At 47.6% G+C, this 24,291-nt stretch overlaps 1 long non-coding RNA gene across 2 annotated transcripts in view; it reads left to right on the top strand.

Moving 5' to 3' along the window:
• The first annotated feature begins 358 nt into the window (after positions 1 to 358).
• LOC141139206 (uncharacterized) overlaps positions 359 to 24,291 on the top strand; it is a 40,125-nt gene continuing 16,192 nt past the window's right edge. For both annotated transcript variants that reach the window (XR_012243734.1, XR_012243735.1), the window contains exons 1-3: positions 359 to 937; positions 6,616 to 6,699; positions 19,952 to 20,116. This is a non-coding gene — a long non-coding RNA (uncharacterized lncRNA). The remainder of the gene's footprint in view (positions 938 to 6,615; positions 6,700 to 19,951; positions 20,117 to 24,291) is intronic.

The raw sequence follows: 24,291 nt of genomic DNA, 5'->3' as shown, positions 1-24,291 counted from the left end.
GGCCGCCCCGCCCCCTCCCTAGTCCGCCCCGCCCCCTCACTAGTCCGCCCCCTCCCTCCTGACGGGTTCAGCAGTGTCCGGAAGCCCCGCCTCCTCCCCTACAATTCACAGCAGGCAGTGCTCTATACAAAAAGACACTTCACCAGTACGGCCCTCCCCGCCCCCCAGTCGGCCCCGCCCCCTCCCCCTGACAGGTTCAGCAGTGTCCGGAAGCCCCGCCTCCTCCCCTACAACTCACAGCAGGCAGCGCTCTATACAAAAAGACACTTCACCAGTACGGCCCTCCCCGCCCCCCAGTCGGCCCCGCCCCCTCCCCCTGACAGGTTCAGCAGTGTCCGAAGCCCCGCCTCCTCCCTACAACTCACAGCACAGAAGCCCCGCCAGCTTGGGGACATTCTCTCCCACATACCCATCAGGCAAATTAGAGAGCCGCCTCTGCCTGTCCCCCTTCCCGATGCCGGCCTCACTGATAAGATTACATGGAAAGTAATGACACTTACTATCTATCTCCGATAAAAGAGCTGTGCTGTAGTCCCAGATGACTCCGCTAAAGGGCGCTGTTCTATCACATTGCTCTGAGAAGACACACCTCCTTCCTGGTCGCCGGCGGAGTCAAAATGGCGCCGGCTCAGCCTGCGGGCGGTTGATATGACGCATCTGTCAGCCCTTCCGCCAATCAGAGGCAGCGCGTGCGTCAACACGCGCTGGCTGTGAGTTTCCAATGTACGCTGACCGGAGTGGCGGCAGCTGAAGAGAAGATTCGGATTTCTCCTCCCTCCAGCCTGCAGGTGGCAATAGAGAGCGCCGCTGTGCAGTGAGGACAGGCTGGCCCGTGTGTGTCATGTAAAAAGCTGCAGTGTTTGTGTCACTGCCTGAGGGAGGGCGAAGAGAGTATGGAGATCCCGGAGGAGGAACAGAGGGGTACCATGTCTTATGGGTAGGTGCAGTGTGGAGGCCGGAGGCTGTGTGTGTCCCGACAGTGCTCTATATGTGAGAGATATACCCCCCTCATATGTGTGTCATCTCTGCCTCCCCTCATATGTGTGTCATCTCTGCCTCCCCTCATATGTGTGTCATCTCTGCCTCCCCTCATATGTGTGTCATCTCTGCCTCCCCTCATATGTGTGTCATCTCTGCCTCCCCTCATATGTGTGTCATCTCTGCCTCCCCTCATATGTGTGTCATCTCTGCCTCCCCTACTGTTTGTGTATGTCTCACCTCTGTCCCCCCCCTGTGTGTGTCGCATCTCTGTCCCCCTCCTGTGTGTGTCGCATCTCTGTCCCCCCCCCTGTGTGTGTCGCATCTCTGTCCCCCCCCCCGTGTGTGTCGCATCTCTGTCCCCCCCCCCGTGTGTGTCGCATCTCTGTCTCCCCCCTGTGTGTGTCGCATCTCTGTCCCCCCTCCTGTGTGTGTCGCATCTCTGTCCCCCCCCCCCCCCTGTGTGTGTCGCATCTCTGTCCCCCTCCTGTGTGTGTCGCATCTCTGTCCCCCCCCCCCTGTGTGTGTCGCATCTCTGTCCCCCCCGTGTGTGTTGCATCTCTGTCCCCCCCCTGTGTGTGTCGCATCTCCGCCCCCCCCCTGTGTGTGTCGCATCTCTGTCCCCCTCCTGTGTGTGTCGCATCTCTGTCCCCCTCATGTGTGTGTCGCATCTCCTGTCCCCCTCATGTGTGTGTCGCATCTCTGTCCCCCTCATGTGTGTGTCGCATCTCTGTCCCCCTCCTGTGTGTGTCGCATCTCTGTCCCCCTCCTGTGTGTGTCGCATCTCTGTCCCCCTCCTGTGTGTGTCGCATCTCTGTCCCCCTCCTGTGTGTGTCGCATCTCTGTCCCCCTCCTGTGTGTGTCGCATCTCTGTCCCCCCTCCTGTGTGTGTCGCATCTCTGTCCCCCTCCTGTGTGTGTCCGCATCTCTGTCCCCCCCCCCTGTGTGTGTCGCATCTCTGTCCCCCCCCCCCTGTGTGTGTCGCATCTCTGTCCCCCCCCCCCTGTGTGTGTCGCATCTCTGTCCCCCCCCCCTGTGTGTGTCGCATCTCTGTTCCCCCCCCCCGTGTGTGTCGCATCTCCGCCCCCCCCCTGTGTGTGTCGCATCTCCGCCCCCCCCTGTGTGTGTCGCATCTCCGCCCCCCCCCCCTGTGTGTGTCGCATCTCCGTCCCCCCCCCCTGTGTGTGTCGCATCTCCGTCCCCCCCCCCCTGTGTGTGTCGCATCTCCGTCCCCCCCCCTGTGTGTGTCGCATCTCTGTCCCCCCCCTGTGTGTGTCGCATCTCTGTCCCCCCCCTGTGTGTGTCGCATCTCTGTCCCCCCCCTGTGTGTGTCGCATCTCTGTCCCCCCCCTGTGTGTGTCGCATCTCTGTCCCCCTCCTGTGTGTGTCGCATCTCTGTCCCCCCCCCCCCCCTGTGTGTGTCGCATCTCCGCCCCCCCCCCTGTGTGTGTCGCATCTCCGCCCCCCCCCCTGTGTGTGTCGCATCTCCGCCCCCCCCCCCTGTGTGTGTCGCATCTCCGCCCCCCCCCCCCCTGTGTGTGTCGCATCTCCGCCCCCCCTGTGTGTGTCGCATCTCCGCCCCCCCTGTGTGTGTCGCATCTCCGCCCCCCCCCTTGTGTGTGTCGCATCTCCGCCCCCCCCCCCTGTGTGTGTCGCATCTCCGCCCCCCCCTGTGTGTGTCGCATCTCCGCCCCCCCCTGTGTGTGTCGCATCTCCGCCCCCCCCTGTGTGTGTCGCATCTCCGTCCCCCTCCTGTGTGTGTCGCATCTCCGTCCCCCTCCTGTGTGTGTCGCATCTCTGTCCCCCTCCTGTGTGTGTCGCATCTCTGTCCCCCTCCTGTGTGTGTCGCATCTCTGTCCCCCTCCTGTGTGTGTCGCATCTCTGTCCCCCTCCTGTGTGTGTCGCATCTCTGTCCCCCTCCTGTGTGTGTCGCATCTCTGTCCCCCTCCTGTGTGTGTCGCATCTCTGTCCCCCTCCTGTGTGTGTCGCATCTCTGTCCCCCTCCTGTGTGTGTCGCATCTCTGTCCCCCTCCTGTGTGTGTCGCATCTCTGTCCCCCTTCTGTGTGTGTCGCATCTCTGTCCCCCCCCCCTGTGTGTGTCGCATCTCTGTCCCCCCCCCCCCTGTGTGTGTCGCATCTCTGTCCCCCCCCCCCTGTGTGTGTCGCATCTCTGTCCCCCCCCCCCTGTGTGTGTCGCATCTCTGTTCCCCCCCCCGTGTGTGTCGCATCTCTGTTCCCCCCCCCGTGTGTGTCGCATCTCTGTTCCCCCCCCCCGTGTGTGTCGCATCTCTGTTCCCCCCCCCCGTGTGTGTCGCATCTCCGCCCCCCCCCTGTGTGTGTCGCATCTCCGCCCCCCCCCCCCCTGTGTGTGTCGCATCTCTGTCCCCCCCCCTGTGTGTGTCGCATCTCTGTCCCCCCCCTGTGTGTGTCGCATCTCTGTCCCCCTCCTGTGTGTGTCTCATCTCTGTCTCCCCCCCCCCCCTCCTGTGTGTGTCTCATCTCTGTCTCCCCCCCCCCCCTCCTGTGTGTGTCTCATCTCTGTCTCCCCCCCCCCCCTCCTGTGTGTGTCTCATCTCTGTCTCCCCCCCCCCCTCCTGTGTGTGTCTCATCTCTGTCTCCCCCCCCCCCTCCTGTGTGTGTCTCATCTCTGTCTCCCCCCCCCTCCTGTGTGTGTCTCATCTCTGTCTCCCCCCCCCATCCTGTGTGTGTGTCTCATCTCTGTCTCCCCCCCTATCCTGTGTGTGTGTGTCTCATCTCTGTCCCCCCCCCCCCCCATCCTGTGTGTGTGTGTCTCATCTCTGTCCCCCCCCCCCCCCATCCTGTGTGTGTCTCCTCTCATCTCTGTCCCCCCCCCATCCTGTGTGTGTGTCTCATCTCTGTCGTCGTCCCCCCCCCCATCCTGTGTGTGTCTCATCTCTGCCCCCCTCCTGTTTGTGTGTGGTGTGTGTGTGCCTGTCATTGTCATCTCTGTGTCCCCCCCCCCCCCCCCCCTCCTGTGTATCTCTCAGCTCTGCCCCCCCCCCCCCCCAGTGGTGTGGCTGCATCAGGAAATGTGCAGACTTCGCTTATTCTATATAAAAACAAAACAGATTAGAATGCCCAGACAGAGTGCCTATGTACACGGGTACAACATATTCTGCACTCAGGTCTGTAATGTGTACATTTTATATGGATCGGAATGCAGCTGTGTGTTATTCTATGGTGCACACAGCTGAGCTCGGCTCTCTCATATGCATTTAAAAAAAAAAATAATAATAATCAGTACCGGGGGGCGTTGCTAGGAGGTCTGCAAAAGATCTGGGGCTAGAGCCCATAGCAGCGGTCACCAACCTTTTTGCAGGCCTGGGGGAGGGGGGCACACTGGTGGTAAGCAACTTTTTCGTGGGCAAAGGCTGGTGTTGGCGTTTTCAATCATCATGGCACCATGGGTGATATGGTGTCAGGGTGATCGAAGCGCATTGTTTCTATTGTTAGATTCTCTAATATATAATGAAGTGGTTCAACTCACCATAATGCAGAATCAGTGGGAGCCCTGGGCGTGTCACTTGCCACATTTCCTGCCACCAGATGCAGCTTTGTAACTTGCCACCGTCACCTACCAACATTTGCAGATTGTCACCTGCCACTGGATGTGGGTTGTCACTTGCCAACTGATGTGGATTGTCACTTGCCATGCCAGCCAGTGCCACCAAATGTGCATTGTCTCTGCATTGGTGGCAGGCTGGCAGCACTGGTCCATTTAGTGAGAGCAGGAGAGAGGAGATGCAGAGCGGGCAGTGAGAGATGATGTCATCTCTCTGCTCCCACATTGAAGTGGCCCGGCTGCGAGGGCGGAAGAGCGGTGACAAGGAGCTGATAGAGAGGTGATGTCATCTCTGCTCGTCCGCCCGCTCGTCTCTCTCCTCCACCTCTAATGTCGCCCACCCGCCCCAGAGAATGGGGTGAAGTATATTCTTGTGCTGTGTACTTGTGTGTGGAACTGGTTGGCTCTATACACTGTCTCACCCCTAGTATTTGTTGGGTGACCGGGTCAGTGGGACTTTCGCTTTACTTCCTAAAGCATTAAATATGCTTTACTGCTTTGTTTCACAATGCTAGTATGGGAGTATGTGGAATATAATTTGTCTCAGAACTTAGAGTAATAACACGAAGCCGCTGAGGGCTCCCCCTAGTGTCTAAACTGCAAATGGCACTAAGATGTGTTGGGCCCCTTCCACATGGAGCGGCTCCATTGGAGTCTCTGCACAGCAGGGAATCTGTCAGCTAATCCCCGCTGAGCAGGCAGATGGCTGTCCATGTCGCTCTGCTTATGCAGACACTGCCCGCTCTATTGGGCGGTCCAATGTAAACGGACGTCTGTCTGTCTAACCCGACTGTTATCTGATCCGCCAGATGGATGGGGAACGGATCCCGCCTGTTTTTAGTGGATCGGATGTCCATAGAGCAGACTGGAGTCAATAAATTGACAGGTGGACCCGAAGTATTCCAGAAAAATTATCACATATGGGCACTAGATGGTGCTGATGATCGTAAGAAATCAACTTAATAAAGTGATATTAAAGTAAAAAATTCATTTTCTTCCTTTAAAAGTTACAAACATGTTAAATCGCACCTGCACTGTGCAGTGATTTTGCACAGAGAAGTCCAGATCCTCCTCTTCTTGGGTCTCTTGTCGGCGTTTCTGGTCCTTCTCTCCTATCGAGTGACCCCCACAGCAAACAGCTTGCTATGGGGGCACCTGAGGTGCTACTCTGTGTGTCCATTCAGACACTGAGCCGCGGTTCAGCCCCGCCCTCCTCTCTTCTCATTGGCTAATGATTTTGACAGCAGCAGGGTCGAAGGTAGAGTCCCAGACAGCGGACACGCTTGTGCAACATCGCTGGATTGAGATGGGGCTCAGGTAAGGATTAGGGGAGCTGCTGCACACTGAAGGTTTATCTTCATGCTATAGAATGCATGAAGATAAAAAAAAAAAACCTTCTGCCCTTACAACTTCTTTCAAACTGTTTTTAATAATAAAAAATCTTTATTTTATAGTGTCCTTTGTAAAGGTAGTTTCTCAATACGCTTTTAGACCCCACATGATTGAACTGCTCTAAGTAGTTATTTATTGTGCATTACAGCAAACTGCATTCCTAGTATAGAAATATTCCTCTATTATTCCTTCATCACAGCCAAAGTGGAGGATCAGAGTTCAGATTGGCTTATTGTTCATTTTAGCAGATGCCGGTGATGGTCCTTTTTAGACAAACTTCTACTGAAATGTGAGCACTGCCATTGTCAACCTTCTTATTTGCTAGTTGCTTACCTTTTGCTTCAATATCTTCTTATGGGCCTGGAAAATCCTGCACAAAAAGACATCATAACCCCTAGTGTGCATATTAGTTTTGCATCGGTAACTTTACAAAGTTGTGATGCCGAGGATCAGCATTATAGCCGGGCAATGAGTTCACTGGGAGCCCTGAAGGAACGATTGACAGTGACAGCCTCTATATTCACTCCATAACTCCTAAATCTGTTTCAAGTCAAAGCACCAACAGCCCTCACATCCTACACAGTACAGTTCAGATTTAATGAGATGATAAATCGAAAATCTATCCAAATCGATGACTAAATAGACTCCGCTTCTCTCAACAGGTGCAAGAGAACTCTCCTGGACACAGAGCTGGGCTTCAACCTTTCTTTGACTTCATTGTTTCAATAAATGGACTAAGTTAAATGGTAAGTTTAAAATGTTCTAGTCTGTATTCTATGTTTACATTATGTGTGTCTTACAACTTCACACACTACCTAAAAAATGTAAAAAAAAAAAAAAAAAAAAAATCCTGCGCTGCTATGTCCATCTTTAACACTTGTTTAAAACGGAGTAGCAGCTCACACATAATGCCATTCAACATACCGTATTTTTCGCTCCATAAGACGCACCTGACCATATGACACACCTAGGTTTTAGAGGAGGAAAACAAAAAAAATATTCTGAACCAAATGGTGTCCTAAAATATTTACCAGTGCCCATGAAATGCAGCCTGACCATTGCCATAAATGCAGCTTGACCATGTGCCCACCAATGCAGCCTCGCTGTACCCATGATTGCAGCCTCTCTGTGCCCACCAATGCAGCTTCACTTCATTGCAGCCTCTCTGTGCCCATCAATGCGCCCACCAATGCAGCCTCTCTCTGCCACCAATGCAGCCTCTCTCTGCCACCACTGCAGCCTCGCTGTGCCACCACTGCAGCCTCGCTGTGCCCACCACTGCAGCCTCGCTGTGCCGGGCGGGGGGGCGGGGGGGGGGGGGCTGGGGGGGAGAGGGGGGGGTGCCCACCACTGCAGCCTCTCTGTGCCCACCAATGCAGCTTCACTTCATTGCAGCCTCTCTGTGCCCATCAATGCGCCACCAATGCAGCCTCGCTGTGCCCACAATGCAGCCTCGCTGTGCCACCAATGCAGCCTCGCTGTGCCCACCAATGGCAGCCTCTGTGCCCACTGGTCAGCCTCACCATTTTCTGAATAATACACAGCGCTCTCCTCCCTCTGTCCTCCGGTGTCTTGCCGCTCGGCAGAACACCGGCGCTCTTATGTCACGGAGCTGGTTCTGTGTGCAAGGTCCCGCCCCCCTAGACTGACTCGTGTGATAGGCTGAACACTGATTCAATCTACTATCTCACAAGTCGGTCTGGGGGGGCGGGACCTTGCACACAGACCCAGCTCCATGACATACGAGCGCCGGAGGACAGAGGGAGGAGAGAGCTGCAGTCACCGGTAGGCCAGTCCGGCCCTGCTCACAGGGGCTTCAGATGTCTGCCCTCCGCTTTCCTGCCTCTCTTCTGGCGGTGGCGGCGGGGGGGCGTTGCCATCAGCGGTGGGGGGGACGGTGCCTAGCATGCATTCGCTCCATAAGACGCGGAAACATTTTCCCCCATATTTCTGGGGGAAAAAAATGCGTCTTATGGTGTGGAAAGTTCTGTTCAGACCAACACAAACTTTAGGAAAGATGAGGAAAATCCATCCACTTATGGGCTAATACAAACTGGCTGGGTGGTATGACTGGAGAGACCTGTTATTTTGTAGTGTCAGAGGCAGAACAAAATAGTGTTGTCTGGAGACTCCGCTCTGGCTTACCATTAGACCCCTTTCACACTGAGGCGCTTTACAGGTGTTTTTGCGCTAAAAATAGCGCCTGAAAACTGCCTATTCTGCAGCCGCAGTGTGAAAGCCCGAGTGATTTCACACTGGGGCGGTGTGCTTGCAGGACAGAGAAAAAAAAGTCCTGCAAGCAGCATCTTAGGAGCGGTGAAGGAGCGGTGTATACACCACTCCTCTGCCCATTGAAATGAATGGGCGTCGCTTTCAAAGCGCTTTGAAAGCAGCGATAAGCGGGCATTTTTAATGCCTTCTGGGGGGGGGGGTTAAAAGCGCGTCGCTATAACAGCGGTAAAGTGCTGCTAAAACGCGCAGTGTTTTAATGCCAACGCCTGCACCACCCCATTGTGAAAGGGGTCTTGGATTTCTGAACCGGAGTTCTGCCTTTGAAAAAAAATTCATAAGTCTCTGAGCTGGATCAGCAGGGGGTCCAAACTGAGAGACCCACATGAGACCTCAAGTGGAGGGGTCTCCACTTAATTCTTGAATGTGAAGAATATGTTTTAACAACTCCAGAAGATTTACCCCCTACATGACCAGGCCATTTTTTGTGACATGGCACTGTGTTTACTTTAACTGACAATTGCGTCGATATGCGACAATGTACCCAAATAAAATGTATGTACCCCCCCCCCTCGCAAATAGAGCTTTCTTTTGGTGGTATTTGATCATCACTGCGGTTTTTCTCTTTTGCACTATTAACAAAAAAAGACCAAACATTTTGCAAAAAACAATATTTTTTTATTTCTGCTATAAAACATCCAATAAAAAAAAATGTAAAATCTAATTTCTTCACCAATATAGGGCAAAATGTATTTTGATATATATTTTTAGTAAAAAAAAAAATCACAATAAGTGTATATTGATTGATTTGGGATTCAAGGGGTTAAATGTGTGGCCAACATGTGTTACTGTGTTTTTTCTTCCTGATGAAAAGAAAACGTCACTTTGCTGCTGTCAGAGGAGAGACGTGCGTGTTTACCTACACAGGCCAGCTTTCGGTAATGCCCAGAGCCGATCGTTAGGTGTCTGTGACCAATCAGCGGCCGGCAGCTGCTGATTGGTTGATGCGGCAGCCAATTGCAGCACAGGCGGGGGGGGGGGGGGGGGGTGCAGGTCACGTACTAGGTACATGATCCAGTGCAGAGCGGCCGCCCTGCTGCAGTATATGTGCGGTAGGCGGTCATAAAGCAGTTAAGCCGGCCTCACTTTGACTCATGAATTTATATTTTTGGAGGGGCCTTTGTTTTAGGACTTGTACTAAAGAGCTTTCCTGTTCTCGTCTGAGCGGTCTTTGTCAGGTTACAAAACGACAAATAACTTCCCAGTACACTTACAGAGTTGGATGGGGCTAATTTGTTTTTTTTGTTGGCTGCTATGGTAAAGACAGAGGGTTTAGTTGCACACATTTGCAAATCTATGTGAAAGCCACATTGCCTCGCCAAGGCTCCTCTGTATACTGTGTTCCTAACTATAGTTTTCACAGTCTCCCAAGTTGAAGCACATATAGCAGGGGATACATTAACCACTTGAGCCCCGGACCATTATGCTGCCTAAGGACCAGAGGTCTTTTTCCAATTTGGCACTGCGTCGCTTTAACTGCTAATTGCGCGGTCATGCAATGCTGTACCCAAACGAAATTTGCGTCCTTTTCTTCCCACAAATAGAGCTTTCTTTTGATGGTATTTGATCACCTCTGCAGTTTTTTTATTTTTTTGCGCTATAAACGGAAAAAGACCGAAAATTTTGAAAAAAAAAATGATATTTTCTACTTTTTGTTATAAAAAAAATCCAATAAACTAAATTTTAGTCATACATTTAGGCCAAAATGTATTCGGCCACATGTCTCTGGTAAAAAAATGTCAATAAGCATATATTTATTGGTTTGCGCAAAAGTTATAGCGTCTACAAACTAGGGTACATTTTCTGTAATTTACACAGCTTTTAGTTTATGACTGCCTATGTCATTTCTTGAGGTGCTAAAATGGCAGGCAGTACAAAACCCCCCAAATGACCCATTTTGGAAAGTAGACACCCCAAGGAAATTGCTGAGAGGCATGTTGAACCCATTGAATATTTATTTTTTTTGTCCCAAGTGATTGAATAATGACAAAAAAAAAAAAAATATTTACAAAAGTTGTCGCTAAATGATATATTGCTCACACAGGCCATGGGCATATGTGGAATTGCACCCCAAAATACATTCAGCTGCTTCTCCTGAGTATGGGGATACCACATGTGTGGGACTTTTTGGGAGCCTAGCCGCGTACGGGGCCCCGAAAACCAATCACCGCCTTCAGGATTTCAAGGGTGTAAATTTTTGATTTCACTCTTCACTACCTATCACAGTTTCGGAGGCCATGGAATGCCCAGGTGGCACAAAACCTCCCCAAATGACCCCATTTTGGAAAGTAGACACCCCAAGCTATTTGCTGAGAGGCATGGTGAGTATTTTGCAGCTCTCATTTGTTTTTGAAAATGAAGAAAGACAATTTCAATTTCAAAACTTTGTGACAAAAAGTGAGGTCTGCAAAATACTCACTATACCTCTCATCAAATAGCTTGGGGTGTCTACTTTCCAAATAGGGTCATTTGGGGGGTTTTGTGCCACCTGGGCTTTCCATGGCCTCCGAAACTGTGATAGGCAGTGAAGTGAAATCAAAAATTCACGCCCTTAGAAAGCCTGAAGGCGGTGCTTGGTTTTCGGGGTCCCGTACGCGGCTAGGCTCCCAAAAAGTCTCACCCATGTGGTATCCCCGTACTCAGGAGAAGCAGCAGAATGTATTTTGGGTGTAATTTCACATATTCCCATGGCATGTTTGAGCAATATATCATTTAGTGACAACTTTGTGCAAAAAAAAAAAAAAAAATTTATCTCTTTCCCGCAACTTGTGTCGCAATATAAAATATTCCATGGACTCGACATGCCTCTCAGCAAATAGCTTGAGGTGTCTACTTTCCAAAATGGGGTCATTTGGGGGGGTTTTGAACTGTCCTGGCATTTTATGCACAACATTTAGAAGCTTATGTCACACATCACCCACTCTTCTAACCACTTGAAGACAAAGCCCTTTCTTTTGTTTACATGAAAAAAATATTTTTTTTGCAAAAAAATTACTTTGAACCCCCAAACATTATATATTTTTTTAAAGCAAATGCCCTACAGATTAAAATGGTGGGTGTTTCATTTTTTTTTTCACACAGTATTTGCGCAGCGATTTTTCAAACGCATTTTTTGGGGAAAAAACACACTTTTTTAAATTTTAATGCACTAAAACACACTATATTGCCCAAATGTTTGATGAAATAAAAAGATGATCTTAGGCCAAGTACATGGATACCAAACATGACATGCTTTAAAATTGCGCACAAACATGCAGTGGCAACAAAATAAATACATTTTTAAAGCCTTTAAAAGCCTTTACAGGTTACCACTTTAGATTTACAGAGGAGGTCTACTGCTAAAATTACTGCCCTCGATCTGACCTTCGCGGCGATACCTCACATGCATGGTGCAATTGCTGTTTACGTTTGACGACAGACCGCCGCTTGCATTCGCCTTAGCGCGAGAGCAGGGGGGACAAGGGTGCTTTTTTTTTTTTTTTTTTTTTTTTTCTTTATTTTTTTGCTTTTTTATCTTATTTTTAAACTGTTCCTTTCATTTTTTTTTGTTTTTTTTTTTTTTTTTTTAATCATTTTTATTGTTATCTCGGGAATGTAAATATCCCCTATGATAGCAATAGGTAGTGACAGGTACTCTTTTTTGAAAAAATTGGGGTCTATTAGACCCTAGATTTCTCCTCTGCCTCAAAGCATCTGATGACGCCAAGATCGGTGTGATAAAATGCTTCCCCAATTTCCCAATGGCGCTATTTACATCTGGCGAAATCTAAGTCATAAAATGCTCGTAGCTTCCGGTTTCTTAGGCCATAGAGATGTTTGGAGCCACTCTGGTCTCTGATCAGCTCTATGGTCAGCTGCTGAATCACCGGCTGCATTCTCAGGTTCCCTGTTGAGACAGGAGAGCCAGAGAAAAACACGGAAGACGGTGGGTGGGGGGGGGCATTCCCTCCCATGGCTTGTAAAAGCAGTCTAGAGGCTAATTAGCCGCTAGGATTGCTTTTACATGAAAGCCGACCGCTGGCTGAAAAGAATGATACCAAGATGATACCTAAACCTGCAGGCATCATTCTGGTATAAACCATTCAAAGTCGTGAATGGCGTACCTGAAGACAAAAAAATGGTTAACAATAAAGCACAGTAAACGGTAAAGTATAAAAAATTGCATACCTGAAAAGCAAACATGATAAAACATAATAACAATAAAACATTGCAGAATAGAATACAGTAAAAAAGAGCAGAACAATAGAGAGAGAATAAAGAGAGAGAGAACAATAAAACGACAACTAATTTTTTTTATTTTATATTTTATATTTTTTTTTTTTTTTTTACACTTTTTTTGTAACTAACTTTTATAACGGTAACCGGTTCCAGGTTCGGGTCTCTCAAAATGCGATGGCATCTTGGGAGACCCTGTGAAAGTGTGCCTAGTTTGTGCAATGCTGTACCCTACGCTAATACTCAACTAATGAATGGTAGCGTTCAAAACATTCACCAATGCAAAGACCAGGATTGTCAGGACAGGAGGGACAATAATAGCGGGTGTCACGCCTATATCCGCGCTTGCTGCAGACACGACATCTTTTTTGGGGGGTTCGTTGGGTAGGGGTACTCGGGAGACATAAAAATGCCTCTCATGCAGCCGACTGCATTTGGTTGGGGATGTGAATGGGGGAAGTACGGGTGCTGCAGAAGCGGTGGGTTCCCAATTAGGATTGGCAAATGCAGCAGGAAGGGCATTATGGGCACGACGGGCCTGTGTTTGTCTTTTTGGTGGCAGCGGGACACTACTTGTGCTTGCCACCTCACCAGCTTGAACTGCACTTATGGGACTCGCCACGTCACCAAGTGTTACTGCAGTGCTGGTTTGACTACGACCGGGGTGTACTAGGCCGCTGGCGCTTGCCAGTTCAATAAAAAGCTACCAAAAAAACTGTTAGCGATCGCAGGGATCAGGCCTGACTCTGCGAACGCTGCAGATTTAGTGTTTTGTAAGTGACAGTGATCGATCGATACTGCACTTGGGTGGACTGGGCCGGGCGGAGGGGCAAAATGCAGGTGCTAGCAGGTATCTGGGCTGATCCCGCTAACACTGCGTTTTTGGGAACCCTAAACTGCTGGGGACGCTAGTATAGATCTGATCGGATCAGATATTGATCCGTTCAGATACTATACCACTAAGGGAGGTGTACGGTGCGTGCGTGGGTGTTAGCGGTACTGGCGCTAATCTGACGCTGCTTGGGGCTGGTGCTTGCCAGTTCACCAAAATACTACCAAAAAAACTGTTAGCGATCGCAGGGATCAGGCCTGACTCTGCGAACGCTGCAGTTATGCATTTAGTGTTTTGTAAGTGTCAGTGATCGATCGATACTGCACTTGGGTGGGCTGGGCTGGGCCGGGCGGAGGGGCAAAACGCAGGTGCTAGCAGGTATCTGGGCTGATCCCGCTAACACTGCGTTTTTGGGAACCCTAAACTGCTGGGGACGCTAGTATAGATCTGATCGGATCAGATATTGATCTGTACAGATACTATACCACTAAGGGAGGCGTATGCTGCGTGCGTGGGTGTTAGCGGTACTGGCGCTAATCTGACGCTGCCTGGGGCGACGCATATCACCGCCAGGCGATCAGGGGGCTAAACCTTTATTCGGTAATAAACGGCGGGTGTCCTGACATTATAAAAAATAAACAACAAACTAACCAGCGTCACCTGTAACACTTATACGGTGATCAGTGGTGAAAGGGTTAACTAGGGGGCCATCAAGGGGTTAAAACATTTATTAGGTAGTATATGGGGGTCCCTGTCGCTATAAAACGCTGACGGCGAACCTAAATATTTAGGTCCCTAACTAGCGTCAAAAGCGACACTAATACAGCGATCAGAAAAATGATCGCTTAGCGACACTGGTGACGGGGGGTGATCAAGGGGTTAAAACTTTATTAGGGGGGGTTAGGGGGGTATCCTAGAACTAAAGGGGGCTAATATTCACTGTCCCAACACTGTAACTGTCACAAACTGACACCAATGCAGTAATCAGAAAAAAAACAAAAAAAAAACTGCTGGTGTCAGTTTGTGACGGGGGGGGGGGGGGGGTGATTGGGGGGGGGATCGGGGGGCGATCGGGGTGTTTTGTGTGCCTGGCATGTTCTACTGTGTTGTGTAGTGTTGGTGCACTCACATACCTGTCTTCTCTCCTCGGCGCTGCAACGGAATACCGAGGCGAGGAGAGATGACATCATTTCCTTTGCTGCTGTTTAGCATACAGCAGCAAAGGAAGTGATCTGATTGGCCGGCGGCGATCGCGAGGGGGGGGGGGGGCCACGAACGGATGGCCTCACCCTCACCTCTGATCGCCGCTGGACAAAAGACGACCGCCTCAGGCACCGGGGGGGGGGTCCGATTGGACCCCCCACCCGCGGAAGGCAAATCACGTATATGTACGTGATTTTGCCTGTCCGTGCCACCTTGCCGACGTAAATCGGCGTGAGGCGGTCGTCAAGTGGTTAAAGAGGGAGTCCACCCAAACCGCAAGAAAAAAAAAATATTAAAAGCCAGCAGCTACAAATACTGCAGCTGCTGACTTTTAATAAATGGCCACTTACCTGTCCCAGGGTCCAGCGATGTCGGCAGGCGACGCCGAGAACCCGCTCGGTTCTCGGCAGCTGCCACCGCCATCCTAGGTGAGGGAATCAGGAAGTGAAGCGTTGCGGCTTCACTTCCCGGTTCCCTACTGCGCATGCGCGAGTCGCGCTGCGCATCGTAAGTGGTCCCCGCTATCTCCTGGGAGCTGTGTGTTTCCCAGGAGACAGCGCGGAGGGACAGGAAGAGGCGTAGACTCCCATGGGAGTCTGTGGCGGAAGTGGGTGCAAATACCTGTCTTAGACAGGTATCTGCACCCTCCTCCCCCCTGAAAGGTGCCAAATGTGACACCGGAGGGGGGGAGGGTTCCGAAAAGCGGAAGTTCCATTTTTGTGTGGAACTCCGCTTTAAGGGCAGGTTTGCCTAGAGGGGGCGCCCCCTCCTTTAAGGATTCAGGGAGACGTCGGACACCCAGCAAAAGCACAATGACAGCTGAAAGCATCCAATGTGTCCCCACACACAATGCAGCCGAAAAGCTGTGCAGATAAGTGGCAACGAACCCCAAATCTATAACTAGCCTTTACGGTAAGGTGCACTTGGTGCATTACAAAATAACACAAATATTCGCAGCACACTTGCCAGCTAGCCTTGTTTGGGGTGGTTGCCACCTATCTGCACAGCTTGTCTTTGTCAGGGTTCCATTTGCTGCGTGTACAGTTCCCCACAGGTACAGATCTGTAGTGGATATCACTTTTGGTACTCAAGCTTTGTGACAGCTTGATGCACTTCAAATCTTATGCCCTGTACATACAGTCGGATTTTCCGACGGAAAATGTGTGATAGGACCTTGTTGTCGGAAATTCTGACCGTGTGTAGGTTCCATCACGCATTTTCCATCGGAATTTCCGACACACAAAGTTTGAGAGCAGGATATTAAATTTTCCGACAATAAAATCCGTTGTCGGAAATTCCGATCGTGTGTATACAAAGTGCCACGCATGCTCAGCATAAATTAAGAGATGAAAGCTATTGGCTACTGCCCCGTTTATAGTCCCGACGTACGTATTTTACGTCACTATGTTCAGAACGATCGGATTTTACGACAACTTTGTGTGACCGTGTGTCAACATCCGTCGGAAAAAATCCATGGATTTTGTTGCCGGAATGTCCGATCAATGTCCGACCGTGTGTACGGGGCATAAGTCTGAACTAGGGGTGCAACGGATCAAAAAACTCACGGTTCGGGTCGTTCCTTGGATCAGGAGTCACAGATCGGATTATTTTCAGATCAACAAAATTAATTGAATTTACAAAAACCTGTGAAAATTCCACCACCATATAGTCCCCATTGTAATATCCACAATCTCCCCACTGTAATATCCACAATAATATCCACGCCCCCCCCCCCCCACTGTAATATCCACATCTCCCCACATCTCCCCCACTAATATCCACATCTCCCCTACAATTGCTTGCAGTTGAGGCAGGTGATGATGTCAGCGCGCCGCCAGGTGTACCAAGATGGCCGCCACTCCGGAGCTAGGCCGAAGCCGCGGCCTTTCCTAAGGCCGAGGCATCGGATCGCGTGTGTGCTGATCCGAACAGGTTGAACCGTTTGGATCACGGATCGGTGACGATCCGTTGCACCCCTAGTCTGAACCCACCACAGCAATCCTGCTGGCACTGCATTACTTTAACAGACAATTGCGCGGTCGTGCAACTCTGTACACAAATAAAATTAATGTCTTTTTTTTCCCCCACAAATAGAGCTTTCTTTTGGTGGTATTTGATCACGTCTGTGGTTTTTATTTTTTGCGCTATTAGAAAAAAAAAAAAAAGGAACTGACCATTTTGTAAAAAAGAGACTTTACTTTCTGCTATAAAACACACCCAATAAAAAAATGTAAAAAATCAAATGTCTTCACCCAGTGAGCGTATATTGATTGGTTTGCGCAAAAGTGATAGTGTCTACAAACTTTGGGATATTTTTATGGAATTTTTATTTTTAGTGACATTGCGGCAAACAAATCTTACACTAAGTGACACTTTTTGGGGACCAGTTACACCAATACAGTGATCAGTGCTAAAAATATGCACTGTCACTGTACTAATGACACTGGCAAGGAAGGGGTTAACACCAGGGGCAATCAAAGGGTTAAATGTGCTCCTAGGGGGTGCTTTCTAAGTGTGTGTGTGGGGGGGGGGGGTGCTTTAGCTGTGAGAAGAGAGATCCGTGTTCCTGCTTAGCAGAAACACAGGATCTCTGTCTCCCCTACTAGCAGAACGGCGATCTGCCTTGTTTACGTAGGCAAACCGCTGCTCTCTCTCTCGGGAACGATCGGAGCAACTGCACTTGCAAAGTGCACAGTCTATTTGTCTTTTAGTAAATCAATCCCTTGTATTTAATCTTTTCCTTTTCCAGTATTTCTAGACCTTTCTTTTTAGTCATGGTATCCTTTAAAAGAATGCAAAATCTTGAGGTGCCCCAGGTGAACTACATCTTCTTCTTCTTTTTTTTTTTTTTTTTTTTTATCAGAACCAACTGGCCTTTTATTTGGTGGTTAATATATATCTACTGATTTTTATTAAAAGTAAAATGGCCCATAAAAAATTGAACTTTTTTTTTTTTTTTTTTAAATCTAATAGTATGTATTATGCCATGAGCATGACCCGCTCAAAAATAAAAAATCCTACTCCTGATGTGCCACATATGTGTGCATTATTTGTTGTTTGTACCCCTTTGTAGGGCCAGGAAAATGCCCTTATTTTTTATTATTAATAAAAGAAAAATCTACTTTATATTGGCTGAATTTTTTTTTTTTTTTATTACTATGACCCACCACCAAAAAAAAAAAAAAGAATTTTCCCACTCCTGATGTGCATGAGGATACTGGAAAAGGGTGAGCAAACAGGTAAATGGTAGAGATGGGCTCAAGCATGTTTGGATCGTAGTCTGAACCCGTCACAGCAATCCTGCCAGGAATCGGTTGTCTGTCCGTGGCCAATCATAATCAGCCGAGGCATTGCCCAGCCCTCAGCCACATGTACACAAGGGGCGTGTATACGTGCGGCAGAGGGTCAGGGAATGCCTCAACTGCTTATGATTGGTCATGGACAGACAACCGATTCCTGGCAGGATTGCTCTGTTGAGTTCAGACTAGGATCGGAATGCGCCTGAGCCCATCCCTTGTAAACAGCCCCAAGATATGTATTTCAAAGGTATATTTAGCTGGCGTTATGCTTTACCTATGAACCTGGAACTACCGAGGTCTAATAATCCAGTCTTATGTCATGACTGTTTATTCCGCTTATCTAAGGACAGCTCTAATAATAATAATATCTATGGTTCTTCCAGGGAGGTCTCCTTCTTCCTCTCAGTGGTGGGGTGGACAGATCTGTTGTAGCCTGTATTGTGTACGTTGTGCCGCTTTGTATAGCCAGGCTGTGGCTATAGGAAGTAAGTGCACCTATCAAATCCTTTAAATAATAAAATACAATGTTATTAGTAAAGGTACCGTGCCTTGCAAAAGTATTCACACCCATTTGAAATTTTCCACATTTTGTCATGTTACAAGTCAAAAACATAAATGTACTTTATTGGGATTTTTTGTGATAGACCAACACAAAGTGGCACATAATTGTGAAGTGGAAGGAAAATGATTTTCCTTTTTTTTTTTTTACAAATATGTGAAGTGTGTGGAGTGCATTTGTATGCAGCCCCCTTTACTCTGATACCCCTAACTAAAATCTAGTGGAACCCATTCCCTTCAGAAGTTGCCTAATTAAGTATATAGGGTCCACCTGTGTGTAATTTAATTTAATACAGCTATTCTGTGAAGCCCTCAGAGGTTTGTTAGAGAAACTTGGTGAATAAACAGCATCACGAAGGCCAAGGAACACACCAGACAGGTCAGGGATAAAGTTGTGGAGAAGTTTAAAACAGGGTTAGGTTATAAAAAAAATATCCCAAGCTTTGAACATCTTGCGGAGCACTGTTCAATCCAACATCTAAAAAAGGGAAACCGTATGGCACAACTGCAAACTTGCCAAGACATGGCCGTCCACCTAAATTGACAGGCCAGGCAAGGAGAGTATTAATCAGAGAAGCAGCCAAAAGGCCCATGGTAACTCTGGAGGAGCTACAGAGATCCACAGCTCTGGTGGGAGAATCTGTCCACAGGACAACTATTAGTCATGCACTCCACAAATCTGGCCTTTATGGAAGAGTGGCAAGAAGAAAGACATTGTTGGGGAAAAAAAGCCATAAGAAGTCCCGTTTGCAGTTTGCGAGAAGCCATGTGAGGGTCACAGCAAACATGAGGAAGAAGGTGCCTAAAAGCAAAACGCTATGTGTGGGGGAAAACTAACACTGCACATCACCCTGAACACACCATCCCCACTGTGAAACATGGTGGTGGGAGCATCATGTTGTAGGGATGCTTTTCTTCAGCGGGTACAGGGAAGCTGGTCAGAATTGATGGGAAGATGTATGGAGCCAAATATAGTGCAATCTTAGAGGAAAACCTGTTAGGAGCTGCAAAAGACCCGAGACTGGGGCGGAGGTTCACCTTCAAGCAGGACAGCGACCCTAAACATACAGCCAGAGCTACAATGGAATGGTTTAGATCAAAGCTTGTGTTAGAATGGTCCAGACCTAAATCCAATTGAGAATCTGTGGCAAGACTTGAAAATTTGCTTTTCACAGACGCTCTCCATCCAATCTGACAGAGCTTGAGCTGTTTTGCGAAGAAGAATGGGCAACAATGTCACTCTCTAGATGTGTAAAGCTGGTAGAGACATCCCCAAAAAGACATGGAGCTGTAATTGCAGCTAAAGGTGGTTCTGCAAAGTATTGACTCAGGGGGGCTGAATATAAATGTATGCCACTCTTTTCACATATTTATTTGTAAAAAAAATTGAACATCATTTATCCTTTTCCTTTAACTTCACAATTATGTGCCACTTTGTGTTGGTCTACCACATAAAATCCCAATAAAATACATTTACGTTTTTTGGTTGTAACATGACAAAATGTGGAAAATGTCAAGGGGTATGAATACTTTTTCAAGGCACTGTAAGTAAAATATTGCCAAGTAATGTAATACTTTTTTTTTTTTTTTTTTTTCTTGTAGAGGAAGAAGTGCTGCGTGATGTCAGATAGTTGGTAATGAATCCTATGTGACTACGACTCCCAATGAGCTCTGCATCCGTCTATTGACTACTTGTTACATGGCGACTGAGAACTCCTCCGCTGAGACTTGAGAAAAAGCCAGCATGCTGTCACAGCAAATAGGCAGGTACCTGAGAAGGGCAGAGGACACCGTGGTGGCCATACACATAGACATTTGGTATCGATATATATATATATATATATATATATATATATATATATATATATATATATATATATATATATATATATTAGGTGTAAACAATCACAAAAAACAATTACTTAGTCATCAAACTATAGAGTGAGGCAACACACATGGTATTGTGTCATGCTATTGATGTAAACTAAAATTATGATCGAAACTATTCAATTGATCTGTATTATGAACGTATTCTGGTGCACACAGATCATTTTTTAAGTAATCACAAGGGAATTAACCACTTGCCGACCGCCACACACACATATACGTCGGCAGAATGGCACAGGCAGGCAAATGGGCGTACAGGTATGTCCCTTTAGATTTGCCGCCTTTTGGGTCCTGGGAACTCTATGTTCACCGGCGGCCCACGATTTCAGTGTGGAGAGGTAGAACGGGGAGATTTCTATGTAAACAAGGCATTTCCCTGTTCTGCCTCTCAGTCATCGGGAGCAGTGATCGCTGTCATGTCAGTGGTAGCCCCCCCCCACAGTTAGAATCACCTCTTAGGGCACACTTAACCCCTTGATCGCCCCCTTGTGTTTAACCCCTTCCCTGCCAGTGTCATTTACACAGTAATCAGTGCATTTTTATAGCACTGATTGCTGTATAAATGACAATGGTCCCAAAATAGTGTCAAAAGTGTCCGATGCGTCCGCCATAATGTCGCAGTCACGATAAAAATCGCAGATCGCCGTCTTTACTAATATAAAAAAAAATAATAATAAAAATGCCATAAAACTATCCCCTATTTTGTAGACACTATAACTTTTGCGCAAACCAATCCATATACGCTTATTGCGATTTTATTTTTGGTTTTTAAAAAAAAAAAAAAAAGTAAAATATATATATCGGCCTAAACTGAAGGAAAAATTTTATTTTTTTAATATATTTTTGAGGGATATTTATTCTAGCAAAAAGTAAAAAATATTGCTTTGTTTTTTCAATGTTGTCGCCCTTCCTTTTTTTTTGTGTTTATAGCGCAAAAAATATAAACCGCAGAGGTGATCAAATACCACCAAAAGAAAGCTCTATTTGTGAGGAAAAAAGGACGTCAATTTTGTTTTGGGGTACAGCGTTGCACAACTGCGCAATTGTCAGTTAAAGCGACGCAGTGCCGAATTGCTAAAATTGCTCTGGTCAGGAAGGGGGTAAAATCTTCCGGGGCTGAAGTGGTTAAAGTGGATGTAAACCTGAGAATTATTATTTTTTATTTTTTTTTAATGAAGACTTATACCTGGTACAGTAGAGGATATCAAGCCATCTGTGCCTAGTCTGGCCACGAAGAGTTAATCCAGCTCTGAGCAATTCTCTTGTCATTTTGTAGTAAGGCCTCATGTACACTGCTGCTGCTAAATGGACGTTCAGAGGCAGCTGGCTGCTTTTCAGCTGCCCCTGAACTCCTCCAATGTTATCTTATGTGTACGTGTTGTTTTTAGGGAGTTGCGTTTAGAAGCTTTTCTTTGAAGGCAAAAAAAAAATTAGTTCAGATGCCGAAGTTTCAGATGCTAGCCGCGTTTCGTTTACAGGTGTTTTTTCATTTTTGGCTATTTTGAAAAAAAAAAAAAAAAAAAAACGTCAAAACGGACATTTTAAACGTGGATTTTTATCTGTCAAGTTAAGTCTGCCTAAGATAAACAAATGATACACAGATACATTTTTGTTGCCACATCCCCTCCTTTCTTTATCCCATGAAGGAGCAGAGAGTGTGTTACAATTCCAGCTTCACATCCCCCCCCCTTTCTTCTCCAGCTCTCCCAGGATTGGCTGTTCCACACCTCAGCATGATTGGGCAGGCTGAAGTCATGTGCTGCCTTTCCTGAGTTTTGACTGGATGTTACTCATCATGGGGCATGATCAGGGTGACTGAAGAGTAGGAGGGTGTAGAGGTAGGCGGGGGGAGTCTTGTGACATCATGACTCTGCCCACCAAGCTCCGGCAAAGAGACCCGCCCACTGATTCCAGAGTTTTGTGGGGCTCCTACTGCTTGCTAAAGGGGTTGACATTTGGAAGGTAGGGATACATGCAGGAGGCTTGCATGTGTATATATACATTAATACTGTGCCATTAGATTATACTGGGAGAGTATGGATTATCTCTGTTTTGTGTTTGTATTAGATAAATAGATTGCTATTAATAGACTGTAGATGATATACACTCAACAGCCACTTTATTTTTTTTTTTAACATAAAGTTTATTTATCACAAACAAACTAAACACAGATCAAGTTACATTAGCTCAAGACAGATATTGTACAATGATTGTCGATATCAAATCAAGACAGTAGGTACAGTGCAGAAAATATAGTACAACCGTATAGCTAAGGGCAAAAGTAGAGTTATAAAACTTCTAACCCAAGTCACTGTAGAAGTCCACGTGAGGGGGGGGGGAGGCCCGGGTAGGGAGGCCCAGCAGGGGTCCCCCAAGCTTAGCTATACGTTAACCGTGTATCGGGGAAGCCTTGTCCGGGCAGAATTACCTAAGTCGGGGATAATTGGACAGCTAAAAGCGTAAGCTATAGTACTAAGTTTATCTATGGAATAGTCAGGTGTTTGGCACCCAATCCGCCCATACTCTATCAAACTTTTTTGGGCAGTTCCTTCCCATATATGTTAATTTATAGAGGGGCAGGGCTGCATTGATGAGAGAGAGCCATAGTTGTTTAGTAGGTGGTTGAGGCTCATTCCAGTTAAGGAGAATCGCCTTTCTGGCATACATCGCAGTGTAAAAAACAAATAATTTTTTCCTTCTGGGGGCCTCCAGAGAGCCACACATGCCTAGCAGGAGGGGAAGAGGACTGTAGGGGACCCTGATTCTGCCCACCGAGTTGATATCGTCCAGGACTAACTTCCAAAAAAACACTATCCGTGGACATGACCACACAGTATGATAAAAATCTGCATCGTCTGAGCCACATCTGGGACAGGTGGCTGTTCTATCTGTATAAATTTTTGCGAGCCGCGATGGGGAGTAATAGGCCCGATGTAGAAATTTTAATTGGCTAAATCTATCTTTAGAGGAGATGGTCAGTGTTAGGTATTGCTGCACCCTCTCTTCCCAGTCATCTTCGGTCAAGTCAGGTATGTCATGCTGCCAGGTTGTTAGCAATTGCGAGACTCTAGACGTGTCCAGAAGGGCAAGTTTATTATAAATAAGCGAGAGTAGTTTAGTGCCTTCAGGTGCACGAAGTTCAGTTTCCAAATCTGACATCTGTAGAGTTATCGGGTTGGGAAACTGGGAGCGAAATGCATGTCTCAACTGTAGAAATCTAAAAAACATCCGGTTTGGGAGGCCTTTTCTACTTTTCAGATCATCGAACGTTATTAGCTGTCCCTGCGATACAATATCACCAAGGGCAACTATTCCGTATCTAGCCCATATGACAGGATCTGGGATCGATCGAAAATGACTCAACCGCGGGTTACCCCAAAGTGGTGTCACAGGGGACCACGCATTTTGTGTCCCCAGTTTCGCGTTCACCGTATCCCACACCTTGATGGTCGTTTTCATGGGCACAGATATTTTGGGATTGGAGCGGGGCCCTCTATGTATGAGATTTCGTAGTTCCGAGTAGGAACCAAGTAACGCGGCCTCCACATCGGATGCTGGATTAGAGGGCTCCTCCGCGAGCCACCACTTTAATGTCACCAGGACTGCTGCCCAATAGTATTTTAGGAAACATGGGAGTGCTAGGCCACCCATCATAACCGGTAGTTGTAATGTTGTTTTTGCGATTCTAGGGGCCTTTCCATTCCATACGAAGGAGATGACCAAACTGTCCAACTTGGTAAAGAAGGAGAGAGGTATGGGTACAGGAGTTTGTCTGAATAAATAGGTGAATTTGGGCAGGATGGACATCTTAACTAAATTTACGCGGCCCACTGGACTAAGGGGAAGAGTTTTCCATGACGAGAATTGGTGGGTCACTCGAGACAACACCGGGGTCAGATTCAGACCAATGAACTGCCGAAGGTCTCTATGTATCTCCACGCCAAGGTATCTGAACTGTGATACCCGGCGAAGTTGTGCATCCAAATGCAAAGGAGCAACCCCAGAGTGCAATGGGAACAATACTGATTTTCCCCAGTTAATACGTATTCCCGAGT

Source organism: Aquarana catesbeiana, linkage group LG04 (assembly GCF_042186555.1).
Source record: "Aquarana catesbeiana isolate 2022-GZ linkage group LG04, ASM4218655v1, whole genome shotgun sequence".
NCBI lineage: Eukaryota > Metazoa > Chordata > Amphibia > Anura > Ranidae > Aquarana > Aquarana catesbeiana.
Note: the sequence above shows the minus strand (reverse complement) of the source record. Positions and strands in the feature narration are given on the sequence as shown.